The sequence below is a fragment of the Lepisma saccharinum genome, chromosome 11 (assembly GCF_977018435.1).
Source record: "Lepisma saccharinum chromosome 11, izLepSacc3.1, whole genome shotgun sequence".
NCBI lineage: Eukaryota > Metazoa > Arthropoda > Insecta > Zygentoma > Lepismatidae > Lepisma > Lepisma saccharinum.
The window spans coordinates 27,785,186-27,808,418 of NC_139239.1; the positions used below are offsets into that span (position 1 = coordinate 27,785,186).

Genomic DNA, 23,233 nt, shown 5'->3' on the forward strand with positions numbered 1-23,233 from the left:
CTCCACGTCACCAAAAAAAATATCTCTTCTTGTTGATAAGTTGTCATGTTGTAATCAAAGGGTCCCGGGTTTGATACCTACTGGATTCCGATTCTATTTTAAACTATATGCCCAGTCCTCCGATTAATCTATCTGTGCATAGAGTAAACTTAAAAAGTCGGTCAATTATTGTCGCGATTAAGGATTAAAAAAAAAAGAGGGGTGGGTGAAGTCAGATTCAAAGAGAATGCCACGTGATTATTTTGATTCAATAGTTTTGTCTAGTTTGCTGCATTTTTTGACTGCACTCACGCGTCTAGTTGGTTACACGGTGCAACCTATCTTGTTGATTTTGGGTGTCACGTAGTGTATTTGCTGTCTGCACCACGTCTTGGAGAGGTGTAATATGTGGTGTGGTGTATGACCACGTTGTGAGTGGTTAACTAATCAAATGAACGTTTAAAGCAGCAGACAGGTATTTGTTGAATCTTCTGAACTTGAATACTGCTATTCGTCTACTTGGTTGAATGTTATTTTTTTTCACCAGCCTGACACCGGGATACACCTGCACTGCATCTAGTGTCAAATAAGTGCAGCGTACTAGACGAGGATATTAAATTGTTCTGTTGTAAATGAGATGCATGTTGTTAATATGAATTGATGTTACTGTGAAGAAACTGAAGGTAGAATAACGCCAACGCTATCTGGACTCGCTTAGTTAATTCAAGATAGTCGCGACAAACGTAAACGGGCTGTGCAGGACTTGGATATTTTTTTTTTCGATTGATGAAAATTTGGTTCTATGATGATGACCTATACTAAATTTTTTTGGTATGGGAGGACAGAGGATACCGAGACTCGACCAACACACTAAACCCCAGACCTCTCTACGGCTACATGTTCGGAAGTTACGAGTGATTAAAAGTTTTGGGAGGGTGTGTGCAAACATCTCTTGCTATTGAACTCAGGACCACCAAATTTTGGCATACATACGCTACACCCCCAAAATCGACAAGGGGTGGTGTTTTGGGAGATTTTTCGATTTATTTTCGCGCAATCTCTTACTGTTTTCGAGTTATTTGCATTTTTAACGCTGGACTTGGAAAATTTTCGACAGAGAGCGGTCAACTATGATAACCTATGTTTATTTTGTTAGGAGCCAATACTAACGCATGTCTCTACGATGATCCTATCGAAAAAAATTGACAATTGGCCCACTCTTGACCACCAAATTTCGTATACGTACTCTACATCACCAAAATCGACAAGGCGGTCGATCTTATCTTCTGCACAACTCTGACGTGTACGTCCTGTTTCGCGAAGAGTTGACAACCTTCCACAGCTGTTTGTATTATATTACATCAGATATTATATTGCATGAGTGAGTTGGCTGTGTGTATAAAGACTAGTTTCAGACATGGACGCGAATATAACGCCATGATAATTAGCTGCTGTCCAAAGTTATTGCATAACTTAAAATATTTATATATAAAAAAGGATATTTATTGTACTGTGTTTTCTAGCGAAGGTATTATTGTAAACGATATTGTTTGTAAATGTGGAAAGTTAGAAGCTCAGTCCCCGGCCTATCAATGATAAAAAAATTTCATCACGGACACCAACCAAAAAAAAGGGGCGTGCACGTCACAAAAGCATTGTCATATGGACTGACGATTATTATTTTTTTTTAAAAAACAGACCTAGTTACGATGGGTTATAACCTGTGCTGTCTTGCAATTGTTTTTGCTTATTTCAATGTCAGCGAGCGTGATATGAAACATGCATGCGAAGAAGGGAGGGAGATCATAACAAAATAATTCACACTTCGATTTTAATATTTTTGCTAGTCATGTTTCACCTCCTATCTAGAAGGATACTGGACGCTATTTTATTTGAAGATGGCTAGAAGCGAGGGAAGGAGAGAAATGTTATTTTTTATTTTTTTGCCTGTGTGTGACGAAAATAGTTTTACATGCATACGGCTGTATCGTGATCTGCTTGAATTATTATTACGTCTGTGAGTTTTCAGAATATATTTACATATCAACCAACGGTTATGAATTGCGTAGAAATTGGTTTTTGTTAACGGTCCAGTGGCGAAGTTGGAAACAGAGAGCGGTCACATCAGACAGGTGCTCCTGGTATCTAAAGAAATGCCCCCTCTTACAGAAAAAAAAATGGAGTGTTAGAAAGGAAAGATGTTATACCCGAATGAACGGGGAGTCTCGAGCATCTTCCAATCCTCATCTTCGCGTTCAGCTAACGAGGAAAAAAAATAAACTTTACATATGGGGGACTCAACAGTTGCTGTACGGTATTGTCCATGGATGTTAAAACTTTTGTTTTTTTTCTGAATAGACGGACATATCAGTGTTGTAATCTCCAGATGAGACCGGAGCTTATTATTATTATTATTATTATTATTATTATTATTATTATTATTATTTTGGACAAGGGGGAATCAGATCAATGTATGGACTAAAACTTTTTTTTTACATCAAAATAAAACAGAGGATTTTTTACTCCACTGCTTACTTATTATTGTAAAGAATGAGGTGCCGCGTCTTATTGTATAGTCTTCCAACAGCACACCTCGGGGGGTAAATTTCTGCTTCTTCATGTATGCAAAATGCACTTAACTTCTGTTGTGAAGCGAATGGAGAGTTTGTTTTTTGCTGCTGTGATTAAATACTAAACCAAAATCTTATTACATAACTTTGAAGTATATTTGTTAATACGATCTATATTATATCATCGCTATAGGTGGTCCATATTATGCGCAGGAGAATTTTTAAAAAATGTCTTGTTTCTCGAACCTGTGACCTGCAGATTTGCTTTTGCTGGCAACAGAAACAGAAAATGGCACTATGTTATTCTATACTGATACAGGTGTACTGTAATCATAACAATTTTCTAGTAACAAAACAACAACTATGTCGGAAAGAAGGGGTCTTATTAACTACTTCACATCTGTACCCGCACAACTCATCGACTACAAAGCAACAATGTTAGGAAGTGTGTGCATGGTCCCAAAAATACAAATTTAAAATCACTAATGAGACATGAACTCCCTTCACTGGTGTGTATTTGAATATGTGAAAATGAGGTACTTTGAATAACCACAAAAAAGCTTGCAACGGTATAGAGAAGGGTCACAACTTCAAACTTTAGACGATTTTTTGTTAATCTGCAAAGGGCCAGGGCGTACGGTAAATTGATTTTATTGAAAAATATGCAGAAGCAGTGTTGGAAGCAGTTTGAAGACTGAAACGGCTATGGAAGGACACTTATTATAATGTTAATATTTCAGTATAATGTTTTCAGAATTGCTTTTCGATAATGTTTGGTACTTAATTTAATCAATTCTTAGACAAAACACACATTCGAATTCAAGGACGGAAAATATGAACAGCGAATGAATGCTTTAGAGTAGATGTGATATTTAAAGGAGGTGATTATTTTTTTACTTTCTCAATTCAAAACAAAAATTCATGAATATTATTATCATTGAATGGTTGGTTAGGTGCTCGGTTTACCTTGTCCCTCCGAACGAAAGATGGAATGTATACAAGCCTGTGCCTCCTAAGTTTATCGCGGCTATGAGGATGAATCGCGAAATGAAACGAACTGGAAACTTTTAATATATATATATATTTTATAACATGCTTCACTAAGGAGGTCAAATGACAAGTTGGATTGCTATCCTTTTTATAATTTGTTAAATTTTATTACGAACGAGGAAAGAATGCATGGTACTTAATGCTGTAATGTTATTGATTAGATTATTGTTTATCTTGTTCGCATCGATTAATCTTCTTATGTTTATACAGAAAGGTTGAAACGTATTGTCACGATTAGTCGAACATGTCGCGAAAGGCAAAATAAAAAAAAATAACTCTCAAATTCAAAATCGACCAAACAAGAGATAGTGAAAAAAAAAAAAAACATGGAACCTTACAACATCCATTGAATAATCGACCTTTTGCTGAAATGTCTCAGGCGTTCGCTGGATGATCATGAAAAATTACATTTCTAAAATTGCAGGGAGAAAAAATAATAATCTAGAAGTCTCGATTGTGATAACAGAAGAGATGGACGCGACGAGAAAACAAAAAAAAAAACATAAGAAGATTAATCGATGCGAACAAGATATACCGGGTGTCCGAGAAGTCTTTGTATGATAATAAAAATTAACTGTACCCGCTATATGCAACATAGACATGAAAAAATGGTACCAAAATGTTCGGAATCTATTCAAGTTTTTTTGTTTCAAGTTTCTGTAACGTTGCAGTAGTGTAGCAGTGCCAGTGTCCAGCAAACCGGAAATGTGCACAAGTCAGGAAAAAGCTGAATGTATCCTGTGGTTTCACGAGAGCAGGTCACAAAAAACAGTGCAGACACAGTTTCAAACATCGTACGAAAAGGTGCCGCCCGATGGTAGGAGCATTAAGTCGTGATATGACAAATTCAAGACCACAGGATCTGTTGCTGACGCAACCTCAGACGAATGGGTGGAAGATGTCAGAGTGGCTTTGTGCGCAGTCCGAAGAAATCCGTGCGTACGGCCTCACGTGAGTTACAGATGCCAAAAATGTTCTGTTCATGATGTGTTACACAAACGTTTACTGTTTCGTGCATACAAAGTGCAAATTCTGCAGGCTTTGTTGCCCAATGACGGCAAACGCATTGACGCTGATAATGGCTAGCTGGAACGTGTTGCTTTTTCAGACCAGGCGGTCTTTCGTGTCAGTGGTTTAGTGAATACACACAACGTGCGTATCTGGGGTAAGGAGCCCCCTCATGAGGTGAGGGAGTCGACCATGGACAGCCCGAAGGTGAATGTTTGGTGCGCGCTGCTGCATGACAGAATAATCGGACCGTTCATTTTCTGTGAGGACACCGTAACATCTGGAGTGTATCTCAACATGTTGTAATTGTTTGCTATTCCGCAATTGCTAGAATACCACCCACATGTTATCTTTCAACAAGACGGTGCACCGCCACATTGGAGTCTGGAGGTTCGTTCCTATACCTTGATCAGAAATTTCCCTGGAAAATGGATTGGTCGAGATGGACCGACAGTGTGGCCTGCACGATCTCCAGACATAACCAACCCCTTTACATTTTTTATGGGGGTATGTGAAAGACAATGTCTACAGAACTCCTGTATCCGATCTTGCAACTCTGCAACAACGGATAACGCAAGTCATCACATCAATCCCTCCTGTGATGTCGGCTAATGCATGGCGAAAAGTTCAATTTCGACTAGATGTACTCCGTGCTACCAAGGGTGCTCATGTGGAGATTTATTGATTTCTTTCCTATTGCCAATAAAACTTGAATAGTTTCCGAACATTTTGGTACCATTTTTTCATTTCTATGTTGCATATAGCGGATACAGTTAATTTTTCTTTTCATACAAAGACTTCTCGGACACCCGGTACAATAATCTAATCAATAACATTACAGCATTAAGTACCATGCATTCTTTCCTCGTTCGTAATAAAATTTAACAAATTATAAAAAGGATAGCAATCCAACTTGTCATTTGACCTCCTTAGTGAAGCATGTTTGTAACGCTATTCCTCGCTCGCAAAGGAACATAAATTAGATTGTGTGCAGTTCGATATTCATTTGTTTCCCTTGTTCGAAGAAGTAATACGTCACCAATCATGTGACTATGGAAAGGGAGGGCTCCCGCGTGGCTTGCGGAGCTCTCTCTCTCTCTCTCTCTCTCTCGCTTACTCTGGCAGCGGTAGGGGTTACCTGTCGTAGCTCTACCTTGGACTGGTGGAATCGGTTAGCTGAGATTGTCATCTGTGTAATGGTGGTATAATTAATATATATTTAAGTTTATTTTAAGAATTATAATACTTCATTTAGTTAATTAGTTTCATTTGTGCACTATTTAGTTATTCCATGTTTAATACTACCATTGCGCAGATGATCATTTCAGATTGGCCGATACTTACTAGTCTTGTTCATTTGGTATCTAATTAGATTTACGATTTCTCCATCCAAAATTGCTGACTAATATATTATATACGGAACAATAATATCGAATATTGAACACAATCTAAGTCCGGTACATCTATTTGACCTTGTATGAAATGGGTTGGTTGGATTTGTAATTTAAAATAATGTAAATCGGATATGTATATATTATACTAAATTTGTTATTGGAAGATTTCTATTGTTGACGTTACTGCTGTTACATATGACCAATTTCTAATAGTTATTTCATCAATAAATTATTAAATTTACCTTTTAATTTTTGTACTTCCCACAAAGGCCTCTGAGTTGGGCGAATAGTTCAATAAGCAAGGTAGTCAAATTGTCAGCCATTAGTATATATAATTGTAGAGGACTAATGACATAATCCCAAATCTAAATTATATGTGAAAATACTAGGGTGGTGACAGAGAAGAGCATGGTTTTGTTCAATGTGGGAAGTACGTAACATTTTGCAAAGTAAATTTTAGGGAAAAAGGATGAACTTAAATGAATCAAATTCTCTATTGCAAACATTAGATCAAACTGGTTATTTAGATCCGCCTAGTGCATTAGGAATACAGCCGATTTCTTCCACGATGTATTGTGAAGGTCAGGAACAGGTGGCGATGAGTTCGTCACGGCCAGGTGTGTCTCGGCCGGAAGTGAAAGTTGAGGTTAAAAGATCATATGATCGAATGCCTTGTAGGCATAAGTGGGTAAATAAACGTCCTTCTAAGAATTTAATTGACTTTTCTGATTCTAGTGATGATGAGATACATAATGGGGGGCATAATTCTCCAATTTTTGCTGGTAGTTGTATTAAGAAAATAACAAGTAATGTCGCTAGTCAAACTCTGTTAAGTTTGATTAACAATGTCCCCTCAGTAATGGATGAAAATCCTCTTAATCTGTTTGATTTTATATGGCATATAAACAGCATAATTGAAAAGGATATTTTTCCAGCAAGAGAAATACTTCTCTCTGCTTTACATAAGTTGCCATGTAAAATAAGTGACGTAATTTGGAAACTCATAGGTAGTGATCTATCTTGGTCTGCAATTGTTCAAAAAGTAATGGATAAATTCGTAACAACTTTAGGAAAAGAACTCATTGTTAATAAGTTCATATTTCGTATCCAAGACAAAAATGAAGATGTAGTAGAATTTTTTGAAAATCGATGGAGGGCTGCAGTTTTAGTAGATTTGGGGTGGCCTGAAGAAGAGCTTATTCAGTGCTTAATTGAAAGAATGCTCCCTAACTATTCTGAACATTTTATTTTGAATGGTGTCCCTTCGTGTGTGTGTGATCTAAAAGCTAGATTACAATTATTGCAGAAACATCAGAGAATCGTTAAAGATTTCAGATCAGTTACTTCAAGTGACAAATTACGTAACACAGGGGAAAGTAAACCAATTATTTGCAGACAATGTTATAAGGCAGGACATGTAATGAAAAGTTGCCCCTATAGACAGAATAAAACCTTCATGCCAGCATTTGCAAATTCTTCGAAAGAAAGTGATACCGTGGTTGCAGTGTTTGTCCCTATTGTTCTAGAAAATCAAACATTAAATGCTTGCATAGACACTGGCTGTACAGATTCAATTATCAGGAGTGATGTGATTCATAAACTAAATCTTAAGAGACAATTGAAGATCAATGAGTGCAATGATAAATTAAAAGTGGGGAACGGAACATACATATATTTTCACCAAAAAGTAACATTAAATGTGAAGTGCGATTATTTATCGTGGCCACAAACTTTTTATGTAAGTGACAATTTGCCTGTTGACTGTATATTGGGTGTGAAATTTCAAATACAATCGAAAATGGCCATAAATATGCCGAAACAAGAAGTTAGTTTCAACAACGGCGGAGTGGTTTTGCCAATTAAATGGAACTGTTCAAGTTTTAATATTCAAAATGTATCTTTCCAGGAGAACTTTATTAATGCACCTGTGTCTTTACCCCCTGTTAACAATGGTAATCTCCAACGACGAAGATACAACCAGCAGCAGCCAAGAACAAGTGGATTTTCAAGGAATGCTTCTCAATTCAATCAGGCAAGACGTGGTCAACAGCGTGCTCCACAGCAAACAAGAAGTGGACAAGTTCCAGGAAACCAATTCAGGAAACCCTTTACGTCAACTTCCAGTACTTCAGTTCCGGATGGATTTTGTGGAGTTATGAACGAGCTTTCGCAGGATTTTGAAGAAAAATTAGGTGAGCTTAAAAATCAATTTTCTGACGTTATTAGTGATTCTATTGGACACATTAAAGGTTTCGAATACCGTATTCAATTAACAGACAATATTCCAGTGAGAATGATGCCATATAATTTGGGTCCAAAGAAAGAAAAGGAAATGGAAGAAATTATTGATAATTTGTTAAAGCAAGGTGTTATTGAACCTACTAATGGAGCATATGCTTCTCCAGCATTTATTGTGTATGGAAAAAACGGATCTAAAAGAATGGTCATTGATTATAATAAGGTAAATGATCATATTTTATGGGATGGTTTTCCTCCAAATAACTTAGAAGACACCTTAAGTTTTTTGAGCAAGGGAAAAATTTATTCTGTTGTTGATATTAAATCTAGTTATCACCATATCTTACTTGCAGAAGAATCTCGAGACGTAACTAGTTTTGTAACAAAAACAGGCCATTTTAGGTATAAATTTCTGCCATTTGGTTTACGTGTAGGAAGTGCATGTCTAGCAAGAGCTATGGACATGGTCTTAGGAGATTTAAGGGGCACATTTCTTTCTTACTATTGTGATGATATTTTAATTGTATCAGATGATGAAGAATCTCATATAAATCATCTGAAGATAGTGTTTGAAAGATTCAGAAATTATGGAATAACAATATCACCTCAAAAAATGCAATTGGGCCAGACAAAAATAAAATTCTTAGGGTTTGAGGTGAGTAATGGAAATCTATGTATGGATCCTTCGCGGATCGAAGCAATTAGAAATTTGCCAGCTCCCAAATCCTTGAGAGGATTAAATAAATTGTTAGGGTTTATAAATTATTTTTCAAGATTTATTCCTGACTTTCAGAAAATAATTTCACCATTAAATGATGTAAAATCTGTGAAACAAAAATTTTATTGGGGTTCTTTACAGCAAAATGCGCTCGATACAATTAAGTTAGCATTTGAAGAAAATGTAATATTGAAATTACCAGATATGGACAAGCCATTTATAGTTCAGGCAGATGGGTCTTTATCAGGCTATGGTTCTATTTTATTGCAGGAAGATGAGGATAGGAATTTAAGACCTGTCTTCTTCTATTCTAAGCGAATGAAAGAAGCTGATAAAAATAAAACCATATATCAGGTAGAATTGGAGTCTTTAATGTTAGCTTTAGATAGATTTGATCCTTATTTGCGATGCCAACCATTTCTATTGCAAATAGACAATATGAGTGTTGCATGGATGATAAAAAGAGCATCCAAATACCCAAAATATGCTAGATATTTGGAAAAGCTATCCATGTATAAGTTTCAGATAGAGCATATACCTACCACAAGTAATAAGTTAGCAGATACTTTATCTAGAATGTTTGATGGTAAGGAGTTTAATACTGAAGAACTAGATGTAAGTGAATTAGATAGTATTAACTTGAGCATGTGGGCTCATCCCTTATTGTCAGTATCCATATCTGATGAACAACTAAAAGATAAAAAGCTAAAAGAAATCATTGATAAATTGAAAGCGAATGAAGTAGTACAGCATTACAAATTAGTAAAGAATGTCTTGTTCTATAGAACTAAATCAAATACTATGCCATATAGAATTGTTGTTCCTGAACACTTGCGTAGATCTGTAATTACTTATTTTCATAGTAATGTTATACAAGGTGCTCACATGGGTTGGTTGAAGACACTAAAGAAAATACAAAAACATCTAACTTGGGTAAGGATGGCTAAAGATGTTAAAGATATGGTACAAGCCTGTGATGTTTGTCAACAAAATAGAAGTAGAAATGTTGCAGTGGTAAATACATTGTCATCTGAAATTATTTCTGCTCCATGCCAAAAATATCATATTGATTGTGTCGGTCCGCTGGTGCCATCAAAAGGATTTAAATTTATATTAGTTGTAGTCTGTGCATTTTCAAAATTTGTTATCTACGAACCATTAAAGATGTTGTCATCAAAGGTCATTGTACAGAAATTATATAATATATTCTTAACGTATGGATTTCCGAGTGAGATCACTTCTGATAATGCCTCATATTTTGTTTCGCAATTCTTTGAATCATTCTTGTTTAATTTGGGCATTAAACATACAACGATAAGTCCTTACAATAGTCAGGCAAATATGGCTGAAAAATATATATCTCACTTAAAGTATAGCTTGAGAGCATTGTTTGCTAAAGATCAAACCAAATGGGTAAATGCATTAAAAGAAATACAATATTCACATAATTCCTGCATCAGTTATGCTACAAAATTTACACCTGCCCAGCTTTTTCTTGGTAGAGATTTAAGCGATATGTTATGCATTAGATGGCAATTAAAAGATGAAAATGAGGTTATTTCTGACGATGAACAAAAAGAGAGGTTGTACCAGGCATTTCAAAACTTAAAGAAAGCTTGGAAAAAGAGGGAGGAACTTTATAAGAGGAAATTTAGTCCTGTAAATTTTGCTGTAGGTGACAAAGTAATGGTGCAAAATCAAGTTATATCAAAAAAAGTTGAGAATATAACACGTAAATTATCTTATAAATATACAGGGCCATATGAAATTGTGAAATTTTTAACTAATGTGTCCGTCTTAGTAAAACATTGCTCAGATCAAAATAAGTTTAAGAGAGTGCATGTCTCGAAGATAAAGAAGTTTTATGAAATGCCTGTTACTCTTCCATCCAGTAATAATAGCAATAGCAATTCATTACCAGAGTAAGAGACCTAGAAAAATCAATTTGATTTATTTTTATTTGTTTTCATGTCTGTTACAATGGGTACCCTGTGTTGTTTTTGTTACGTGTATCAAAAAAATATATTCTAATGTTGTTGAAGTTGGAATTTTAAATGTTATGTACGTACGTATGAAGGTATTGTTTCTTGGTATTTTTGTATATTACAGGTTTCGTTTGGAATGAAAATGATCGATCAAATGTCAACTATTAATTAATAAATGAACCTGAGGACCGAAAGTACCAGGACACAAATGATTTGTGGATTTGAATATATGGTGTTTTGTAAGTACCATATGTTTCTTTGCGGGCGATGAAATGCTTTTTATGTATATTTAAAGGGGGAGAGGGAATTTTGTAACGCTATTCCTCGCTCGCAAAGGAACATAAATTAGATTGTGTGCAGTTCGATATTCATTTGTTTCCCTTGTTCGAAGAAGTAATACGTCACCAATCATGTGACTATGGAAAGGGAGGGCTCCCGCGTGGCTTGCGGAGCTCTCTCTCTCTCTCTCTCTCTCTCGCTTACTCTGGCAGCGGTAGGGGTTACCTGTCGTAGCTCTACCTTGGACTGGTGGAATCGGTTAGCTGAGATTGTCATCTGTGTAATGGTGGTATAATTAATATATATTTAAGTTTATTTTAAGAATTATAATACTTCATTTAGTTAATTAGTTTCATTTGTGCACTATTTAGTTATTCCATGTTTAATACTACCATTGCGCAGATGATCATTTCAGATTGGCCGATACTTACTAGTCTTGTTCATTTGGTATCTAATTAGATTTACGATTTCTCCATCCAAAATTGCTGACTAATATATTATATACGGAACAATAATATCGAATATTGAACACAATCTAAGTCCGGTACATCTATTTGACCTTGTATGAAATGGGTTGGTTGGATTTGTAATTTAAAATAATGTAAATCGGATATGTATATATTATACTAAATTTGTTATTGGAAGATTTCTATTGTTGACGTTACTGCTGTTACATATGACCAATTTCTAATAGTTATTTCATCAATAAATTATTAAATTTACCTTTTAATTTTTGTACTTCCCACAAAGGCCTCTGAGTTGGGCGAATAGTTCAATAAGCAAGGTAGTCAAATTGTCAGCCATTAGTATATATAATTGTAGAGGACTAATGACATAATCCCAAATCTAAATTATATGTGAAAATACTAGGGTGGTGACATGTTATAAAAAATATATATATATTAAAAGTTTCCAGTTCGTTTCATTTCGCGATTCATCCTCATAGCCGCGATAAACTTAGGAGGCACAGGCTTGTATACATTCCATATTTCGTTCGGAGGGACAAGGTAAACCGAGCACCTAACCAACCATTCAATGATAATAATATTCATGAATTTTTGTTTTGAATTGAGAAAATAAAAAAATAATCACCTCCTTTAAATATCACATCTACTCTAAAGCATTCATTCGCTGTTCATATTTTCCGTCCTTGAATTCGAATGTGTGTTTTGTCTAACAATTGATTAAATTAAGTACCAAACATTATCGAAAAGCAATTCTGAAAACATTATACTGAAATATTAACATTATAATAAGTGTCCTTCCATAGCCGTTTCAGTCTTCAAACTGCTTCCAACACTGCTTCTGCATATTTTTCAATAAAATCAATTTACCGTACGCCCTGGCCCTTTGCAGATTAACAAAAAATCGTCTAAAGTTTGAAGTTGTGACCCTTCTCTATACCGTTGCAAGCTTTTTTGTGGTTATTCAAAGTACCTCATTTTCACATATTCAAATACACACCAGTGAAGGGAGTTCATGTCTCATTAGTGATTTTAAATTTGTATTTTTGGGACCATGCACACACTTCCTAACATTGTTGCTTTGTAGTCGATGAGTTGTGCGGGTACAGATGTGAAGTAGTTAATAAGACCCCTTCTTTCCGACATAGTTGTTGTTTTGTTACTAGAAAATTGTTATGATTACAGTACACCTGTATCAGTATAGAATAACATAGTGCCATTTTCTGTTTCTGTTGCCAGCAAAAGCAAATCTGCAGGTCACAGGTTCGAGAAACAAGACATTTTTTAAAAATTCTCCTGCGCATAATATGGACCACCTATAGCGATGATATAATATAGATCGTATTAACAAATATACTTCAAAGTTATGTAATAAGATTTTGGTTTAGTATTTAATCACAGCAGCAAAAAACAAACTCTCCATTCGCTTCACAACAGAAGTTAAGTGCATTTTGCATACATGAAGAAGCAGAAATTTACCCCCCGAGGTGTGCTGTTGGAAGACTATACAATAAGACGCAGCACCTCATTCTTTACAATAATAAGTAAGCAGTGGAGTAAAAAATCCTCTGTTTTATTTTGATGTGAAAAAAAATTTTAGTCCATGCATTGATCTGATCCCCCTTGTCCAAAATAATAATAATAATAATAATAATAATAATAATAATAAGCTCCGGTCTCATCTGGAGATTGCAACACTGATATGTCCGTCTATTCAGAAAAAAACAAAAATTTTAACATCCATGGACAATACCGTACAGCAGCTGTTGAGTCCCCCATATGTAAAATTTCTTTTTTTTCCTCGTTAGCTGAACGCGAAGATGAGGATTGGAAGATGCTCGAGACTCCCCGTTCATTCGGGTATAACATCTTTTTTTTCTAACACTCCATTTTTTTCTGTAAGAGGGGGCATTTCTTTAGATACCAGGAGCACCTGTCTGATGTGACCGCTCTCTGTTTCCAACTTCGCCACTGGACCGTTAACAAAGCCAATTTCTACGCAATTCATAACCGTTGGTTGATATGTAAATATATTCAGCAATACTGAAAACTCACAGACGTGATGATGATTCAAGCAGATCACGATACAGCCGTATGCATGTAAAACTATTTTCGTCACACACAGGCAAAAAAATAAAAAATAACATTTCTCTCCTTCCACCGCTTTTAGCCATCTTCAAATAAAATAGCATCCAGTATCCTTCTAGATAGGAGGTGAAACATGACTAGCAAAAATATTAAAATCAAAGTGTGAATTATTTTGTTATGATCTCCCTCCCTTCTTCGCATGCATGTTTCATATCACGCTCGCTGACATTGAAATAAGCAAAAACAATTGCAAGACAGCACAGGTTATAACCCATCGTAACTAGGTCTGTTTTTAAAAAAAAATAATAATCGTCAGTCCATATGACAATGCTTTTGTGACGTGCACGCCCCTTTTTTTTGGTTGGTGTCCGTGATGAAATTTTTTATCATTGATAGGCCGGGGACTGAGCTTCTAACTTTCCACATTTACAAACAATATCGTTTACAATAATACCTTCGCTAGAAAACACAGTACAATAAATATCCTTTTTTATATATAAATATTTTAAGTTATGCAATAACTTTGGACAGCAGCTAATTATCATGGCGTTATATTCGCGTCCATGTCTGAAACTAGTCTTTATACACACAGCCAACTCACTCATGCAATATAATATCTGATGTAATATAATACAAACAGCTGTGGAAGGTTGTCAACTCTTCGCGAAACAGGACATACACGTCAGAGTTGTGCAGAAGATAAGATCGACCCCCTTGTCGATTTTGGTGATGTAGAGTACGTATACGAAATTTGGTGGTCAAGAGTGGGCCAATTGTCAATTTTTTTCGATAGGATCATCGTAGAGACATGCGTTAGTATTGGCTCCTAACAAAATAAACATAGGTTATCATAGTTGACCGCTCTCTGTCGAAAATTTTCCAAGTCCAGCGTTAAAAATGCAAATAACTCGAAAACAGTAAGAGATTGCGCGAAAATAAATCGAAAAATCTCCCAAAACACCACCCCTTGTCGATTTTGGGGGTGTAGCGTATGTATGCCAAAATTTGGTGGTCCTGAGTTCAATAGCAAGAGATGTTTGCACACACCCTCCCAAAACTTTTAATCACTCGTAACTTCCGAACATGTAGCCGTAGAGAGGTCTGGGGTTTAGTGTGTTGGTCGAGTCTCGGTATCCTCTGTCCTCCCATACCAAAAAATTTAGTATAGGTCATCATCATAGAACCAAATTTTCATCAATCGAAAAAAAAAATATCCAAGTCCTGCACAGCCCGTTTACGTTTGTCGCGACTATCTTGAATTAACTAAGCGAGTCCAGATAGCATTGGCATTATTCTACCTTCAGTTTCTTCACAGTAACATCAATTCATATTAACAACATGCATCTCATTTACAACAGAACAATTTAATATCCTCGTCTAGTACGCTGCACTTCTTTGACACTAGATGCAGTGCAGGTGTATCCCGGTGTCAGGCTGGTGAAAAAAAATAACATTCAACCAAGTAGACGAATAGCAGTATTCAAGTTCAGAAGATTCAACAAATACCTGTCTGCTGCTTTAAACGTTCATTTGATTAGTTAACCACTCACCACGTGGTCATACACCACACCACATATTACACCTCTCCAAGACGTGGTGCAGACAGCAAATACACTACGTGACACCCAAAATCAACAAGATAGGTTGCACCGTGTAACCAACTAGACGCGTGAGTGCAGTCAAAAAATGCAGCAAACTAGACAAAACTATTGAATCAAAATAATCACGTGGCATTCTCTTTGAATCTGACTTCACCCACCCCTCTTTTTTTTTTAATCCTTAATCGCGACAATAATTGACCGACTTTTTAAGTTTACTCTATGCACAGATAGATTAATCGGAGGACTGGGCATATAGTTTAAAATAGAATCGGAATCCAGTAGGTATCAAACCCGGGACCCTTTGATTACAACATGACAACTTATCAACAAGAAGAGATATTTTTTTTGGTGACGTGGAGTACTTTATCTTTCGAGGAGTCAACATTATTTTTTTACTCAGTCGTCATATAACATAAACACACGCAAACATTCACATGTGCTTTTATTATTTTGTGTTCGTTAAGTACAAGTATATTCTTACATAAATTATTGTTTAATTTAATAAATTGTAAACTCGAAGCCTGCTATACTAACACTCCTTCTGTGTTTCATTATACTATTGAAAACAAATATTGCGTGCATGCAGAAATAACACAGAAAAAAAGCGGATGGAAGCAATTTAAAATCAGTGGAGCAAGATTAGTATTACGAGAGCGTAAAAACATGTGCTTTCATTCAACTTCGAAAAATAAGAATAAATATGTGCATACAGAACACATATGCTTTCTTTTCACAGTTGTAAAATCATATAAATTGTACATGAAGTAAGTTACGGGAAGGCTCTTTTTTTATGTCTGTGTATATGTATGTTGTACAATTAGGTACAAGTATTGTACAATTAGGTACAAATTGTTGTACAATTATTTTCCCCAGTTGTCCAGTTGGAGTTGGGGACATAACACTAGTACTATTTGTAATCACAATACTTACTCATGTATTTTGTTTAATATTTTATTTCAAATTCACTGTCAGAAACTAGTGTTGCCAGTTCCTGGATGTAGGTTTACCTACTCTGTTGGTTGTCACTGTCAAGCTTCCAGTATTCGTACAGCATAAAAAACTATAACCCCCCTCTCAAAATATATACATTGTATACGCCAATTCTTGCTGTGAAATTTCTATGCTGTTTAACCTAATAGAATTCGAATCTCTGAGAAAGCCAAGTACTAAGCTTTAGCATTCCATATTAGCAAAATTTTTATACGTACGTATTTATAACCTCAATTTACTAATCAAAAAATCCCCCCTAACCAACCAATTAGCACATTTATATGACCTTCTATAGAGGAAGAGGACATAACATTTCCGAGCCGGTATTATTAATATGACATTCTTAACAGGTTAATGCATCAATTTTTAAGCAAACACTTAGGAATGTTTGAAATTCAAACAATTCTTGTGACAAAAAAAACAAATAATTAGGAAATTCTTTTTAACCAAACAATCAACACAAATCTCTCTTTTTATAGAGAAAAAAAAACATAACATTCCTGAGACAGTAATAGTGAACACTGTCGTTTGAAATTAGAAGAAGATTAATCACACGAGCATCATCATCGTCGACATCGCTTATCCTGACGGGATGCACAACATGTTTATCCAACATATAGGAATACACGTTGATAATTAAGCGTTTTCCTTCTGCATCTCGTGCTCGTGTTTCGAATTTTGATGTATCAGAAATAGTCACCAGGTATTCGATGCCAGACATTACACTTTCAAAACTCAAACTCGTATTGTTTGTAATATCCAACCCACTGTGGATTATTTTTGCAATAAACAGAATACAGTGCAGCCAATATACACCTCCGATTGTTACAATAAGACTTTACCGCCGGGCAAACTGCTCGAAATAGACGCCAAACAGAACACAGCCAAATTGATGATGAATAGCATGTTATTTGTTTGGTTTGCGTCACAATACGGAAATAATAAGAGGCACGCGCGTGCGCGTGTGGCACATCATTCCCCCAAGAGAGGTTTACAAAAATCACAATATATAAACATTTGGTCCCCCCCCAGAGATTTGGAAAAAATTTACAATAAGATGCATTCGCTCACCACTGTTGCCAGCCATAAATCTCTCTCTCTTCATCTTACAGCAAAATTGGCATCTCTATTTTTTTTTAGTTGTAAGTAAATTGCCAACACACTCTAGTTAATAATGCTACATATTATACGCACACACGCACACACATACTATATTACCATCCACCCATCTCTCTCTCTCTTTTACGGCAGTGCGTGTTTGTTGCCAGTTTTCTTGTTTAGTGTGTGTAGGTTGGCAAAAATTGCTTTATGCACTGTAAGACAAGCCTCAAGCAAAATTGCCAGCTCCTTGCTTTAGGTTAGGTTAGACAAAAAAAAAACTGTAGGTGGGCTGTCGGTTGTTTAACTCTTTCCTCTCTCTCTCTCCTCTCTCTTTTTTTTGTAAAAAACCATGGCAAAAATACCAGTAGGTTGGCAACCTTGCTTTATGCACTGTAAGGCAAGCCTCAAGCAAGGTTGCCAGCTCCTTGCTTTAGGTTAGGTTAGGTTAGGTTAGGTTGGGTTGGGTTGGGTTGGGTTGGGTTAGGTTAGGTTAGGTTAGGGTGGGTTAGGTTAGGTTAGGTTAGGGTGGGTTAGGTTAGGTTAGGTTAGGTTAGGTTAGGTTAGGTTAGGGTGGGTGTTGGCAGCTGTCGGTTGTTTAACTCTTCTCTCTCTCTCTCTCTCTCTCTCTCTCCTTTTTTTTTGTAAAAAACCATGGCAAAAATACCAGTAGGTTGGCAACCTTGCTTTATGCACTGTAAGACAAGCCTCAAGCAAGATTGCCAGCTCCTTGCTTTAGGTTACGTTAGACAAAAAAAAAACCTTGGTAATTTTTTTCGAGTAAAATATTAGCAACACTGCGAGAAAATAGAGCTTATGCCTTACAAGAGCAAACTATTAAGAAGCCTCAAGCAAGATTGCCAGCTCCTTGCTTTAGGTTAGGTTAGACCAAAAAAAACTGTAGGTAGGCTGTCGGTTGTTTAACTCTTCCCTCTCTTTCTCTCCTCTCTCTTTTTTGTAAAAAAATCATAGCAAAAACACCAGTAGGTTGGCAACTTTGCTTTATGCACTGTAAGACAAGCCTCAAGCAAGATTGCCAGCTCCTTGCTTTATGCACTGTAAGGCAAGCCTCAAGCAAAATTGCCAGCTCCTTGTTTTAGGCTAGGTTAGACCAAGAAAAAAAACCTTGGTGATTTTTTCAAGTAAAATATTGGCAACACTGCGAGAAAATAGAGCTTATGCCTTACAAGAGCAAACCATTAAGACGAGCCTCAAGCAAGATTGCCAGCTCCTTGCTTTAGGCTACGTTAGACTAAAAAAAAACCTTGGTGATTTTTTCGAGTAAGCAGTTGGCAACACTGCGAAAAAATAAGGCTCATGCCTTACGAGAAAAATCCATTAAGGCGAGCCTCACCGAGCCTCATTTTCGGGCGTAGAACCCGGGCACTTCCACTACTATCGCTCAATTTTAGACGAGGAATTCAGCATTTAGTCAATTTTAGATATCGCCCGGTGTCGATACCGATGTGATAGATTAAATTTAGACAAGGAGATCTGTATTTAGTCAATTTTAGACATTGTCTCTGGAGATGATCGCTTAATTCTAGACAAGAAAATCTACATTTAGTCAATTTTAGACATTGTCTCTGGAGATGATCGCTTAGTTTTAGACAACAAGGGAATCTGCATTTAGTTTGTTGAGTCATGAGTTATTGTTGGTTTTAGACGCTCCATTTTAGCTGTCACCTTAATCGGTTTATGCTTCGGCTCGAACACTGGACATGACACTGTTGTATTGTTACGTCATCTTTTAAAAAGTGCTGAAAATGGATACCATGGTGACATTCACTTTGGGAACCGTTAGCTCAGTTCATTTTAACATCAATACATAGCAAGTCGCTCAGGCACCATGGCAAAACCAGTCCCATTATTAATGTGTGTAGCAGTAATCTCCAGTCTGCTAGTCATTACTGTTTCCACATGTGCAACATGGCGCTGAAGCTGAACATAATTATCAAGAATTATTCACGACATGCTCCAAGCTTCTTCACGGCGGCGCAGGGATATATAACATACAACATCAAGGTGTGAAAAATTATATGCAAATTGTATTCCCTTGCACGTGTACACATCTCCACAAAAGCTATATACAGTATTAATGACACGCCTTGGTAAGGGGAGTGAAAATAAGTTGTTCTTAACGGTTAATTTAACGGATTATCCTATCTTTCAACCATGTCACGAAATGAATAGCTAATATCGAAACACGCTTGGTAGCATTATACAAAGAGAGAGATATATTAAGCTTCAGACAAACCTAAAGAAACTCGGTTATTTGTTGAAAAAATTGTTGTGCAAAATTCAAATACTCTTCATGTTCATGAAACTGACACTACACTTAAAGGAAGCTGAAATTCTAATCCATTCATGAGCCTAATACATAGATTAGATTGTTTTACTACAGTATGGAAAAGCAAGTATAAAAGGACAGAGTGCTCAAAAAGTCTGCCATTAGAGGCGATATAGTTTTCAGACGAAAGAAGAGCCAGTGGAGAAAATTCTTCTTTGTGGAAGAGAGGGAAGGACGCAAAGGAAAGTGGCAGCAGAGTTCAATAGAAGACAACCGGAGAGGTCACAAAGCCATAGTGCAATAAGTGTCTGAAAGTGTCGTAATGCACTTTTACCATCACACAGTGACGTACTTACAATTTCATTTTGGAATGGGCTAATTGTTTTGTTACTGTTTGTTAAGCTTTTATCGACCAAGGATATTCATAATAGGATAGACTACATGATTAGCATTTTGCAAAATGAGGATTGTGAAGCAGGAACAGATGAAGGACGGAGTTTCTGGTACACCCCCAACATACCGCGAAATGAACGCAATGATCCAATTTACTTTCAATGGAATCGTTACAACCCAGAAGTGTCCGTGACTGTACAAACCAGACGATCGCCTCCTACTTTACGTACAAACCAGACGATCGCCTTCTTCTTTACGTACAAACCAGACGATCGCCTCCTTCTTTACGTACAAACCAGACGATCGCCTCCTTCTTTACGTACAAACCAGACGATCGCCTCCTTCTTTACGTACAAACCAGACGTTCTTGACGTTCAAAATAGCCTAATCATCTTGACGTACAAACTAGGCGATCGCCTCCTACTTGACGTACAAACTTTGCAATTACCTCCTATTTGACGTGGAAACTAGATGATCGCCTATTTGGCGAACAAAATAGGCAATTGTCTCCTTGATGTACAAAATAGGCAACCCCTTCTTCTTCTTGACGTAAAACATAGGCTTTCGCCTTTTATTTGAGGTCTCCTTGACGTCCAAAATATGTGATTGCCCCCTACTTGACGCTCAAAATAGGCGACTGCCTTCTATTTTACGTCAAAAATTGGCGATCGCCTCCTACTCGACATCACAAAAGATGACCGTTTAAAATTAAATAACCCCCCAGGGAGACAACTAAAACTCTTAATATACGTAGCATGCGACAGATAAAAAAAAAAGTTAATCTGCCACCCGCGAGAGAAGGTCACAAATCCGCCACTAGTATTACATACAGTTGCACTGATACGTCAAACTAGCTACACCTTTGAAAGAACAGTTCGTGTGCAGCCAATTCTCACGTTTGATGAAAGAAAAAGTGCAGTTTATTTCCTCGGAAATCCTTGTTGTCGAACCATATTTTTCTCTCTCCGCATAACGGTCTGTCGTTTCTTCCGGCATCTCCCGCTTCCGCCTGATGTACTTCGGTATCTGTTGACACATCTGACAAGAGGACCGTTCGGCAATTACCTCTGGTTCCCAAGATCCTCTGCGGTAATAATCCTCCGCAGGTTATTAACTTCGGAGGATCTCTCACAGGGACGACAAAAGTTGCAAGAAGTCTAACAAGATTGCTTGGGGAAAAAAGGTGAGGATCTAAAACCAAGCAATGAAGTCTTTATCCATCAATTTGGGCCACACAATTCTAAGGGTATCTACTAGTTCAAATTTGCCATTTAGTGGAAAGATAATAGCCTTCTATCTTGCAACATCACTACTGGCTTTGGCAGAGTTGTAGTCGAGATTTCAGCGCCGGCGGGGAGGAGGGGGGTATCTTTGGCTAATAGCGCTGATCAGGATAAGTGATGATATGATGAAATTGATGAAGGGTCACTCACAACGAACAACCATGCCCAGACGGGATTCGAACACCAGACCACTAGCGTGTTAACCAATCCGCCACAGAGGTCAGACAAGAGTGAGGGGATATACTTGAGACGGAATCGTCCCCTCTCCCTTTGTGTTTCCAAATCTGAAAGTGGACATGTGATGAAGTGTTATTGGAATTTATTATAATTGTAATAGATAATTATCCCGTTCAGAGATTGCAGAAACTGTACTGGCATAGCATCAACTCGCTGATTTTTCAAGGCGACAGATATCTTGGTGGAACAACACCTCGATTTCCTTGCTCATCGTATCAGCGAACGTATTTGCAGGGTTCTCCTGTCAAGAAAAGTGATAAAAATTACAAAAAAAATCCCGAAAAATTAATAAATCTAATTATCTAAACGTGGTTCTCTAGAAACACCCTTTTTAAGTGTTCAGGTAAAATTTGAAAACTTTCTGTCGACCAGTTCTCGAGATAACCGTGACCAAAGTTGTCTCGTAGGCATGACAAGGAAACTGCCCAATTTTTCGCCAGGGTATCAGATCCTTAAGAAGACCAGTCATGATAAAAATAAGGAAGCAAGAAAATATGAGAGGTAAGAAAAAGTCAACAAAGAGGAAAAACCCGATGTAAGCATACAAGGGTCATAAATCATGAACAGTCAGAAGGAGTTCATTGTACCACGCACTTCCCTCAAGCTACTGCATGTGACATAATTCTAGCTCTCTCCCATACACACACACATGCTCATAATTGTAAAAGGGCAGACGTACTTAACCCACATACTTTATCTTGCAAAGAGTCGTTAATTCTTTAACATGTGCTTCATTTTTTCTTTCCCTACTGTTTCCGCTTTTTAATAATTATTAATGACTCTGATACCCGTGTACATATCTCTTATCAATCTTTATCAATGTTATAGCCTCAATTAAATAGTACAATTGAAGCAAAATTGCCCATTTAAAAGATATTACGACATCTTCCCTTGTTATATGGGAAGCTGTAGGACAAGTTGCGACTTGTTTCATTCTTTTTCTTATGTCGTTGCAACGGTAACGGAAGTAGGATTTTGCTGCAACTTTGAACTTGCTAAATTGCTTACAAGAAAGAAGACAATTTAAAAAGCGGCATTTTTTTTACTGGATTTTATTTACTTGACCCTTCTCTATGGTTTTAGACTATTCCCATTCCTTAATAATCAGGATAAATGACACAATGGAACTCGAAATGGATCAAATTCAATTTGATGCACTTTTGATGCATTAACTGGCACGTATAGTCTTGGTTTCTTCGAAATGATCGCGTCTACTCTGATTCATGCATTTTTAGTGCATCGCGGAGCAGCAGCTGAAGAAAGAACCCTTTGATGCATTTAGCTCTGCATCTTTAACAGGTTATCTACTTCGGAGTGAAAAAAAAATACATATTTATATCAACTGACGCAGTTTGAGTTCTGCGAGTTGGGAATTGAAATCGCCACACTAGCGGAAGTTACTATAAGATCCAGAGCTCAAAATGGACAGGTGGCGTTTCGGTTGGTTAAAATCTTGAACCTTCTTCTGCCATGTGCCAGGTCTGGTTCACTTATAATTAGGTGTTGATTCACAGTTACAATCCGAACAAGCACTTAATAAAGTACATTTACAACAATTGGAATGCCTG

At 36.8% G+C, this 23,233-nt stretch overlaps 1 protein-coding gene across 1 annotated transcript in view; it reads right to left on the reverse strand.

The window, feature by feature from the left end:
- LOC145994692 (uncharacterized) overlaps positions 1–23,233 on the reverse strand; it is an 817,464-nt gene that overhangs the window by 733,944 nt on the left and 60,287 nt on the right. The window lies entirely within an intron of this gene.